Below are 12,570 nucleotides of genomic sequence, written 5' to 3'. Positions count from 1 at the left end.
TCTAAATGTTGACATGTTCCGTTTCTGTAGTAATCTAAAATTTCCAAACACTAACATTTAGTGATTGGATAGTCGGATTTGACTTCTTTCTGTAGTAAACGATGCATTTACGTGTGCTTAATGTGAAATGATAATAAAATCAAAACTGATAAAAATGGAATTGATACCGTTTTGCAGTTAACAATTCTGTTGCTTTTCCCGTCTTGCCTTTTTACGATAATACTGCTTATGAAAAATTATTGTTATAATAGTCTGTATAGATATTTTTAGTTTTTTGGTTTTCACCGCAATTATTACCATATATTTGTTATAAAATTGTATTATAATTTATTATGTACATTTGATAGTTATAATGTTTAAATACATGTAAAATAAGTTTATTTATGAATTAGATTTACGGATTTTTAAATTTAAGTACACGTGACACGTGAAATCGAAATTCACGTTAAAATTTTAGGACTGAGAGCTTTAACTTAACCCGAGTGGTCAGTATATTTAAAGCTTAGTTTCAAAAACTATTGATAGATTTTAATGAAAATATCTGAGATTGTTCTTAGATTTATCAGGAAATCTTATAGTGTAGTTTGAACCACGTTCGAAAATATACCGATTATTGTTGTATCTAACTCGAGTACCTACTCGACACGGTGTCCATCTCAAGCGAAATACGAACGCCGATAATTGTGTCGTGAATTGACGTATAGGTATTATTCCTGAATCCTAAGACAGTGAACTGAGCGTGACATGAGATACACCGGTATAACTAAGTAGCACCGTATTTATTCTGTTGCTCGTTTTTTTACCGGGTCAAGTATAGACATATACAGCTTATGGTCAGTAAAATTATAAGACCTGCAGCTGCAGAACTGTATTATCGACTAAGACTGCAGTGGTCGGCAACTTTCTGAACTCTCAGCCACATTCACGAATTAAAAAGTTCACGGGCCGGATAAAAAAAAAAAAATTATATACTTAAATCATTTATTATAAAAAAAAAACTGTCTAAAACTTTAAAATTATGCAATGTATAAAAAAAAATGTCCTCATTCTAAAACTTAAAGTGGCCTGTATACCTACATTAGCGGCGCGGGCAACCGGTTGCCGACCACTAGATTAAAACATAACTAAGAGCCACGGGATGGGGGAGGGGTGTACCGCAACAACAAATATTTTTTAAAAGAAAGATTTCGTCCCCCCAAATTCAGTCGCGAACGCCGCCCTATAGTACACATGTCACATTTATATAGATGGGTAAAAAATACAAAATGTTAGCATATGAAAACTTTCAATATACCGTTCGGTCAATAATAATACACGATCGTAATGGGAACGACAATAAATTCATAATAAGCAATAACCATCGATATAAACAATAATAAGGAAATATTAATATTTTGTGTCACGAACGTATAACATATATTATAAGACGTATTTTGACGTATTTATACTGCAGCGGCCGGACCGCGCTTTGATCGGCCGTCGCCCTCTCCACGGCCGCCGCCGTCGTCGTACAGTAATGTTATTATAATATATTATTATAAATTATAATCTACAGTAGTTGTTTTTTCGTTGTGCAGCCGTATATTAATAAACTACACACACACACATGTACGCGATCGCACGCACGCGCACGCAAACGTCTCGCGCGCAGTCGGCGGTTATTAAATATTAATCGAATTTAATAATATTTTATTTTTTCTCGCGGGCTGCCGCCGCCGCCGATAGCTCCAGCCTCACACACACACACACACACACACAATATATATATATAGTATGTACTATGTGCTATCGTGTCCACGTTATAACGTCCGTGTATAATGTACACACACACACACACACGAGTGCGCGCGCGGACGCGTCATAATATCACGTAGGTACGCCGGCCCCGTACGTGTGTAATTTATGTTTAGCCGCCGCTGGACCAGAGAGTTAATAACTATTATATTATTATTATTATTATTATACACGACGATAAGCGCGCGCGCGCGCTCCGCGGTATCAGCAGCGGCAGCGATATTATCATTATCATCATTATTATTATTGTACGACGGACGGATCGGTTGCAGCGGCAGCTCTCTCGCGCGCGGCGCGCTAATCGATTTAGTTTGCCGGTTAGTTAGCCTCCCTCTCACTGGCGGGGCCGTCTTCGGGTCTCCGCCGCCGATCGGCTCGCACGTCGCGCGTTCTCTCTTCGTGTCGATCCGTCACTCGCCGACCCCTCGGCCCGCCGCCCGCCGTCCGTCCCGTGTGGTCGGCCGAGATACGTCCCGCGGTCCGACGTCCGTCCGTGTCCGTTGTCCGTCATCATCGGATCTACATAAGACGCGCGCGGCTACACGATATTATTGTGACCGCCGCGGGCCAATGTAATTTAGACGATGATTAATAATAATAACGACGACGAAAATACAGTATATACATAAATAGTAGTGGATAATCATAATTCATACGAAATGCATATTATAATATTATAGTATATGAGCGCGCGCGCGGGCACTCTATTGCTAACGACGGTAATTATTGTTATTGTATGCGATACGGACTCGACCACGACTATACAGTAACATACGTCGTACCCGAGTACAATAAATATTCAATTATTGTTGTTGTAATGTTGTATGCCTGCGCCGTCGACCCACTCGCTAACTGCATACGCGTACTTATCGATACAATAATATTATTATAATGTTATATTATATAGGTAATACCCGATAAAATACTAAATAGTAGATTTTTAAGCGACAAAGAAACTATCGCGTACGAGTCATACTATACAGAACCATACGACTTTAATTTATCTAAAAAAATATTTTTTAATATTTTCCAATTATGAGTTTTATTTCATTTTACGTACATAGAAATTTAAAAAAATGTAAAATATGTGAAAGTATGCAAATTTCAACTTAGTATTTAGTTTCGCCGTTTCATAAAACAAATTTATAACTCATCTAGATTAATCTATGACCACTACAAAAATATGCATATACAAAAGTCCCGAACCCTACTTATCAGTACCTACTATATAATTGGAAAGCTACGTATTAGCAGTGTTTGATTTGGAAAAAAACTAGAAGGGGGACTTAGACTGAGTTATTAAAGTTATCGAGGGGATACTGAAATGATTGAAAACAATAATGGAAATAATAATAATAATAATAATAATAATGGAAATTATCTTGGTATAATGGAATTCATTTCAGAATATGATCCATTTTTAAAAAATCATTTGGAAATAAAGGAAAAGGGCACACTTTGTATATTTCTAAAACTATTTTCAATGAAGTTATACATTTACTAAAAACTGATGTTATACATTTTATTACTAATGAGATTAAAGTATCTAAATATTATTCTATTATTATGGATTCTACTCCAGATTTATCAAAAGTGGATCAAATGGCTATTGTAATAAGATATTGTACAAAGTCAGGTGTACAAGAAAGATTACTAGAATTAAAATCTATTGAAAGTCATACAGATCAATCAATTTATGATGTTTTAGAAAAATTTCTTTCAGATGATCTTGTGTCCAATATGAGTGGCAAGTTTAAAGGATACAAGCGCATGTCAAATGTAAAAATTATCTAGCTGTATATATAGTTGGTGTTCACTCTGTCGATTGCTGTGTTGAGGCAGTAAACTTTTTTGGTTTTTTACAAACATTACATAATTTTTTCAGCAGTTCTACCCATAGATGGAAAGTACTAACAGATAACTTGGATAAAAATGATAAACACCGGTTAATTACACTTAAATCTTTGAGTGGTACTAGGTGGTCTTGTCATTCTGAAGCATGTAAAGCATTAATGGGTAATTACTAATTATGAAAAAATTCTCGACGCTCTAAAAATATTATATGAAAATGTTTGACGTAAAAGTTTAGCTACCGAGAACAACAAAAATAATATAAATATATAACGCAATTGTCGCAATTTATTGAATAAAAAAAAAACAGTATTGTACATCGACAAATGGGCTTCGAATCAAACGTATATTATATATACGTGTACATTTAAGCAATAACAATAGAATAAATATCACGTACATCGATTGGCGTCCGCGATCCTATGTGCGAAAATAAAAAGAACGAAGAAAAATGTCCTGGGGACTGTCGTCGGCGGTCGTACTCGTTACCGCGATCGCAATCGGCGAAAAAATCGTATATACGCTCGACTCTACGCGTAAACTACGCGAATACGAAAAGACCGGGTCGGAAAAAACTCTGGAAAAGTCTTAAAATCCCGTGAAAAGTTTGTACATAATAAATAATTATTTAATATTTTAACTTTTAATTTTTTTTCCGAGAAGGCGGATTTTTCCGTTCGGTGGGGGGGATGCACGGATAAGGTTCTAGATTCTTCTTTTTCTTTTAAATTATTCTTATTTCTAATCTTATTATTATTATTAATATTACTATTTTTATTATTATTATAATTATTTTATTCTTATAATAACTTTTGTTTAAATTGTGCGTTTATCGGCGATTGCACTATTGGGGTTTCTACGGTTTTTCGTTATCTGTCACAGAACACCGGGTATAAAACGCCCGGCGAAACGACCATCATTGACATTCTCCGTGTGTCCTCTGTCGTAGCAAGACCCACCCCGGGCAGACTTGCGCGATTAGGGAAGGCATCTGGTATCTATATTTTTTTATCTTTAACATATTATGTTGCCTGCACATTACATCGCTTGTACTCGTATTATTTAATAGTGATTTTATTCATACCTATTCGCAGCTCTAACATTTCCTTAGCTCAAGCTCTGGTATGCACAAACAAAATTCGATCTTGGCCTTGTCCCGTGGCCTTATAATATAAGTCTGACACCGTTCGGGCAGCGCGTCAGTGGTTGGTTTGTTGCATTTGCGCGAACACTGATCGTCACATCTGTATTAAATATTTGCATGTTTTTTTTTCTGTTTCCGTGTTATGCGAATGCTATAAACAGTCATTCGTAGGAAAACGTTATTCGTAAGTGTTCAAGTATGTTTCCCAAACAGAACGTATATTCGTAAAACCCCGTTTCCCTGTGCGTTATCGTCATTGTCGACATATGCGCAGAGCTACGGCGGGTTACGTTCCGCAGAAATGACAAGTCGCGCGTACGTCGGATCTAGCGAGTATATGGCACAGTTCCAGTGACTTGTCAGAGTTCCGCGTTACGGGTGTATCGCTCTTGTTTGAGCTGCCCGTCTCGTGTGCCGCTGTAATGATCTGACAACGCGTGCGATTCGATTCTGATCCGATTATTCGGTGGCTATGATGTCGTTGAATGACATACGAATCTGTTCGAAACATTGTACACATTTCGAAAACGTAAATTTTTTTTTTTGGTAGTGTTTGTAAAATTGTAACGTATAACAATTGTCTATTATACACGATCTTTTTTAGTAATACATATATCCACGTTCATTTAGTTAAGTTTATTATTTATAAACACCTAGTTATGAATATTTTTTTTATATATATTTCCTATAAAATATGAGCAATTAACTCAACTGTGGCCATTCGATGTTAAAAGTGAATTAGTGTAAAATTTGTTGAAAAAACACTCATAGATTTGACATCTTCTTTTATATATTATTGCAGTAGTTCTCAACCTTTTTATGCTCACGGCACATTTTTTATAACAATACATTTTGACGGAGCACTAAGAAAATTATGTACTGGAAAATTTCTATTTTTAATACCTAATAATACTATACGCGAGTACCATGGCCGCGACTCGCGGCACACCTACAGCTAGTTCGCGGCACACTTATGTGCCACGGAACACCGGTTGTGAAACACTGTATTATTGTAATAAAAGTGAAAAAGTGAAAAATAGTAACGTTCACAATATCTATGATCGCAGCGGTCTCGTGATGGAAAAAAGGTCTAGGTGTGGTCACCGCAGCCTCACGATTGATTATATTAATTACCTATTATTATTAACCAATTTTTTTTTCATAGTCGATACAAATATACAAATATTATGGCTATAGGTTATAGGTTATATAAATTCAACTATAGGTACATTAAAATAATTTAGAATACAAATATTACATTTTATAGTCAATTTTGTTGTTACAAATTTTTAAATACTTAAGCTTTTAGTGCATTTGAATCATTTAAATGCATTATGGAAAAGCTTATGATGCTAAATTTAAACTTATTTACTATTAAAATATATTCTCCTTTTTCACTTGCTCATGTAGGTTTGAACTGCGACGGATTGCGACGAAGTGCGAGTACTGCGTTAATACCGTTCAATGATATCAGCGAGTGAAATACTGAAATCTATTATAAATTATAATATATAATATATATTATGTAGTTAAATTGTATAAACTATAAATACGACAATGATTGTGAGTTGTGATCATTTAATATGCATTATCGGATTAATGATTAGATAATTTCAAGTAGTTTTCTAGCACTGTTTGCTAAAAATATTTAAGGACGTCATACCCGCATGTGTTATCTCCGTCTTACACACGTACTACATAGAAAAACACTCGTTTACGCAGTCTGAGTATAACTCGCTCAATTTTGGTACTAGAGTAAATATACCTATTATAAAATTAAAATATGACAATATTTCGGAGGCAAGACATTGAGTTTTTTTTTTTAAATTAAAATTTTGAAAAGTTAAAGGTTATTTAAAAATTTTGAAATTTTTGCTAATTCTAAAAATCTAAACGATTATAATGAACGTTATATTGGAAATAATGGAAAAAACTCAATGTCTTGTCTCCGAAATATTTTCGTGTTTTAATTTTATAATAGGTGTACTTACTCTAGAACCAAAATTGAGCGAGTTCTACTCAGACTGCGTAAACGCGTTTTTCTATGTCGTACGTGTGTCAGACGGAGACAAAACATGCGGATATGATGTCCTCTTAAGTCACATACTATTTCTACTTTAAAATTTTGACTTTTGAGAACTACTTGTTGAAAATTATAATAGGGGGCCAATTCAATGGTCACCAGTTTCAATTAGAATGAGACACGATCAAATATTATTTTAGATTTGATAATTATACTCAATAAATGACAACGTTGCACGATTTTCACTTGATTTAAATCGGGTGCATATGGAATATGATTTGAGGCGTAAATGGTCTACGTCGTTATGATAAATGGGTTTGGGCGCAAATGCCAATTGGGTTGCACAGATGCAATTTATAGCAATAGCAATTAATAAAAAAAAGTACCATAATGTCCATAATCTGTTCAAAATAAGATCGTGACTCGGCGTCCAACTACACAGCTGCAGGCGTACAGATAGTTAATACGGTTTGATTGACAAACTGGTGTTGTCTGACCCCCGCTCGACAAAAACCGGTCGCTGCCGAGTCACGAACTCATTTTGAATAGAGTATAAATGAAAATAAGACATTCATTTTTTTACGCTTATAATTCTAAACGTCTATTATTTTTGGATTATACATTTGTGATATTATTTAAAAGTAAAAACTGCAAAAAATACAATTATACCGTGTGTTCAATTTTAAAGGTAACAGGAAATATTTATGAAGTATAAGTTCATATAAGTTGAATTAAAAAAAAAAAGTATTTAATTATTCTATGAATATTTTATGATGAGCGTCTGAAGTTTTGACGAAATTATAATATATTAATGGGTGCAAAAACGATTTTTCATCAATAATTTAATTTTAGTTTTTTTTTTGTAATTAAATCACTATAATAGCCCGATAAATTTGAAACATTTTAGTGTTACTTAAATTTGTAATTTCTATACTCAATGAAATTTTTAAAATATCTAAAGCTCAATTTATGCTATTAAAAACAAACAAATATTTGATTTTTTTTAAATTGTTATATTATCGTGGATAATAATTTGTAGGCTTGGTCTAGAACCTTTATAATTTCCTATTTCATCGTTTTTTTTTAAGCAAGCATTTCAAGTTCAAATAATTTTGACAAAACTCTTAAAAATCACGAATATTTATATGTTATTTTGTAGTTTAAAAAATGTTGAATTTTCAAAATTAAGTCTTGAAAATTTAAAACGAATGCTATAATATAAAATTACCTGCACGTATTTTAAATATAACATGATAATATACAATAAGTCCATGTTTAATGCGGAGGTTAAGTTCTTAGAAAACACGTTACCGAAAAAAACGTTAAGTGAAACAATTTTTACGCATACATTATTATAATATATTCATGTTGTCGTATATTGCAGACAGTTGTCGATTTAACATAATTTAATATTTATTTAGTGTATGTAATATAGGTGGGAAATAATTTTAGTAATTTAGATATTAAGATAGGTCAGGCCTGGGAAACAAAATGTGCTGAGGTGACTTAAAATATATTATATAAAACCACCATATCCTCGGGTAATTTTTCCTAGATTCGCGCATATGGTGGTATTATATAATATATTTCAAAGAACCTAGGAAAATGTACCCGATGAATAAATGCCCACGGAAAAAATATCCGGTAAAAAATACCCGAGGAAATAATAACCGAAAGAAAAAATATCCGAGGAAATAATAACCGAAAGAGAAAACCCGTAGTATTAGTATCTACTTGTAAGAAAAATACACATTAGAATAAATAATAATTATTATATACATATTTATAGATACATTAAAAATAATAATAGTAATAATATGGCTAATTTGTTTAATCATTGTGATACAATTATGTAATTTTATTTAAATATAAATATAAATTTAATAATCATCTATTTCTGAGAGACAATTCGTGTATAATTATTAACTACCCGATCATAAGAGAGACTAGCTATATTAACCAATTCCTTGGGATATTTGTTCCACGGATATTTTTTCTATGGGGTATTTTTTCCACGGGTTTTTTTTTCTATGGGGCATTTTTTCCACGGGTATTTCTTCCTCGGGTATTTTTACCGATTACCGATTTGGCAGGGACGTAGGCACGGCGATCGTGCATTTAAAGTGTTTTCGAATTAGTGTAAATTTTATGTTTGTTTTACACCTGAATAAAAGTGTTTCCGATCTGTAAAATTTATATGTTTTGTTTGAGTAGCCACACAACTCTACGTACTCTTTAAATCTGATCTGTAACCGGTTGATTTATGGTCGTTGAAAATTGAAAGTCTAAACATTAACGCAGTGATATCGATTTCTAGAGAGTTAAATTGTAACCGGTAATTTATGGTCTTTTGGTAACTCAAGTGTCGATAGAAGTATATCACCGAAAGGTGCGTATACGACAATGTCAATAAATAACAATGTATTATTTTAGATTTATTATTTATATGACAAAAAATTGTGCGATTTAATGATTACCGTCTATAAAATCAGTTTGAAACTTATTTTGTTTTCAATATAATATAATTATTTTAAACAAAGATACAAAACAATACTGGCTTGTAACATTGTGTTGACAAATAATCTGATTTTCGGTATATTAAATTGTAAAAACGTTATTTGAAACATTCGCGTTCTCGTACTAGTATAGGCGTGTACCTAGATAATGTAACTTAATAAGTTAACCTGTGATTGTTAAATTATTAAGTACAATTCTGAAAATACGTGTGACGATATCTTGTATGCGACATGACCTCTAATCAGGACGGTCATCTAACGATTCGTGGACGAACAGAAACGAGAGAACAACCCTATCTGAGCGACGATTGTAACGCAAGGTGTGCCACTAACAGCGCACCCGCGTACCTACACGGATAAAAAACCATACGTATGCGACGCGTGCGATAAGTCGTTCGCTCGAAGCTGGACTCTGACTCTACACCAGCGGACGCATACGAGAGAAAACTTGTACTCATGTACCGTGTGTAATAAGAAGTTTTCGCAAAGATGCCACCTAAAAAATCACCAGAGGACGCACACGGGAGAAAACCCGTACTCGTGTGCCGTGTGTAATATGAAGTTTTCTCAAAGAAACTACCTAACAAGTCATCAGCGGACGCACACGGGAGAAAAACCGTACTCATGTGCCGTGTGTAATAAGAATTTTTTTCAAAAAATCAATTTGACCACACACCAGCGGACGCACACGCGTGAAAACCCATATTCGTGTGCCGTGTGTAATATGAAGTTTTCTCAAGAATGCCACCTAACAGGTCATCTGCAGCGGACGCACACATGCAGGAGAAAAACCGTACCTATGTGACATGTGAGGTCAGCGGTTAATCGTTCACTTGTTGTGACAGTCTGACAAGTTACAACAAAAGGACGAACCATAAGTCGATGTTTTACGCGACTTGTCGATAAATAATTGCACGGCGATGTCTGCTATAGGTGTGTTTGAACAAATAATCATTTCAACAAGATTTTAATTATCAATGATACTTTTAATAATGATGTCTATGACAGTTAATAACACGCTAAATGTTTGTTGTTAACTTCACCGTGCTCACTCGTGTTATATTCATTGTTTTGTGTGCATCAAAAATAAATTATTGTTTTACAATATGTTTATTGACGTTTATAACGAAAATCATTTAATCGGTATTCTCTACTTTTAATAAATGAGCAGAGCCATACGCATTGTGCATCATGTAGTTTAAAAGATATTTTAAAATTGAATGACTTTGCCACTATATGTTACAAATGGATACAAATGTATAGGTACATACTACACGGAAGAAATATACATAATTGTCAATATTAACATATTATGTGACATGAGACGAGGGTTTAGAATCGTTATGATATTTATTATTATTTAAATGACTATACGATGTATAAATATATAATATATTCCATTCTACACCATAGTAATAGCTATAGACATATAATACGAATCTGCAAATATTCGTAGTTTTTTGTGGGTTATGAGTGGAATGCAAACGATGTTGGAGTGTTAGACCAAATTGTACAATTTAAAATGATCATAACTTTCTTATTAACAATAACAATATCGATAAAAGGCTACGTGTGGTCCTGGATGATAATCTTACCTTTGAATTTTATAATAGGTCAGTTCACTCTAATATCAAAATTAACAGCACAATATTGAAACTGGTGAACGAAAATTTGCTATGCCTCACGTGTATAAGACTGAGACAACATATGTGGGTACTACGTCCTCTTAAGCGGAACTCACTATAATGTATTTGTATAATGTCTACAAAAACTTGGCTGATTTCAATAACTTAACATATTTTATAATAATTGTAAATACGAATTATCACTGAATATACGTCTTTATAATCCCCTCATGATCGGTCTGTATTGACTGTATTTCGTGTTTAGTATGGACAGTATGGTGAATAAACTAGATTTAAACAGGCACACGCGAGTTTATACCAAGTCACGTGTTTAATTATACTTAAATTCTGATAAATATATCCGATACGGCTGTATGTGCATACATGTCACTCAAATTTGTTTTTAAAACGAAGCAATGAGCTGTAGGTTTCACCACGTGAACTACACGTCTTTATACATAATATCATAGTCATCGCCGTCGTATCAATCCTAAAAGTGTCCAATTATTATCATTCATCGTTGCTGCTGCGGGCGGAGCGGCCGGAACTACAATACGGCAAAGGATTTCTCAATACAGTTCTACATATATAGCGACGTTGCGCCGTATATTATATCATATAATAGCCAAAGGTGATCAGCGGTCTATAGTAATAGTTGTAGGTGGTCTATTATGCGTTTGGTCCGTGGATGATCAGTAAAGATTTAGAATCCAACGGTGGTTAATCGCTCGTGTGTAATGTATACACGTGCGCTACCCGTAAGCCTACGGTACAACGACCGCCGCCGTCACTATATAATTAATTATAATATGTACAACTAGACCGATAGTGCAGGCGTAAGAGAGGTCCATGCTGCTACACGAAAACTCAATAATCATCGAGTTGGATATTTTTATAAATGCACAAAAATTACCAAGAATAAGTACACATAATATGCAAGTTTGTTATACCTATAATATAATATAATATAATACGATAGTAAGTACTACGTCTATAGTATTTTCGTTTCGACTTCTAAAGTGTCAACGGTCAACACGAAACTAATGTATGCAATAAAAGATGTTTTCGAATAGTGAAAAAAAAATACTACAATTGTCAATTTTATGGAATTTTGGAAAAAAAAATTATAAAATCTAATATCAAAGAAAACACGTTGTAACTTACAAATCCCTATAGGTATGTCATAATAATAACAATATTGTATAGTTAAAAAATTATAATGTGCGGTTTATTTTTGTAAATTTTATTATTTCATAATACTATACATCGTGTAATACACATTTTGTTTATTATTTTTTACATGTTTTTATTACTTATATTATGGCAATTAATTTTAGTAGGTTTATACTGTATAGTTAAAAATGAGGTCGGTATACTCGGTAGCCATTGACGCGGATGAATAAAATTATACTGTGCATTTAAGTCAATATTTGTTCAGTGCATAGTGATTATATCGTGATGTATCTTGATTCGTGACGTGTGCATGCGATTTTATGACATGTTGACGTGTAGGTACCTATATAATAAACTGCGGTAAACTGAAAAACGCGTCCTACTAGCAAGCTACACTGCACAACTCTGGTCGTAGATCATAGCAGGCCATTACTAATAACTTAT

This window comes from Rhopalosiphum padi, chromosome 3, assembly GCF_020882245.1.
Source record: "Rhopalosiphum padi isolate XX-2018 chromosome 3, ASM2088224v1, whole genome shotgun sequence".
NCBI lineage: Eukaryota > Metazoa > Arthropoda > Insecta > Hemiptera > Aphididae > Rhopalosiphum > Rhopalosiphum padi.
The sequence above is the reverse complement of the archived record's forward strand: the minus strand, read 5'-3'. Positions refer to the sequence as shown.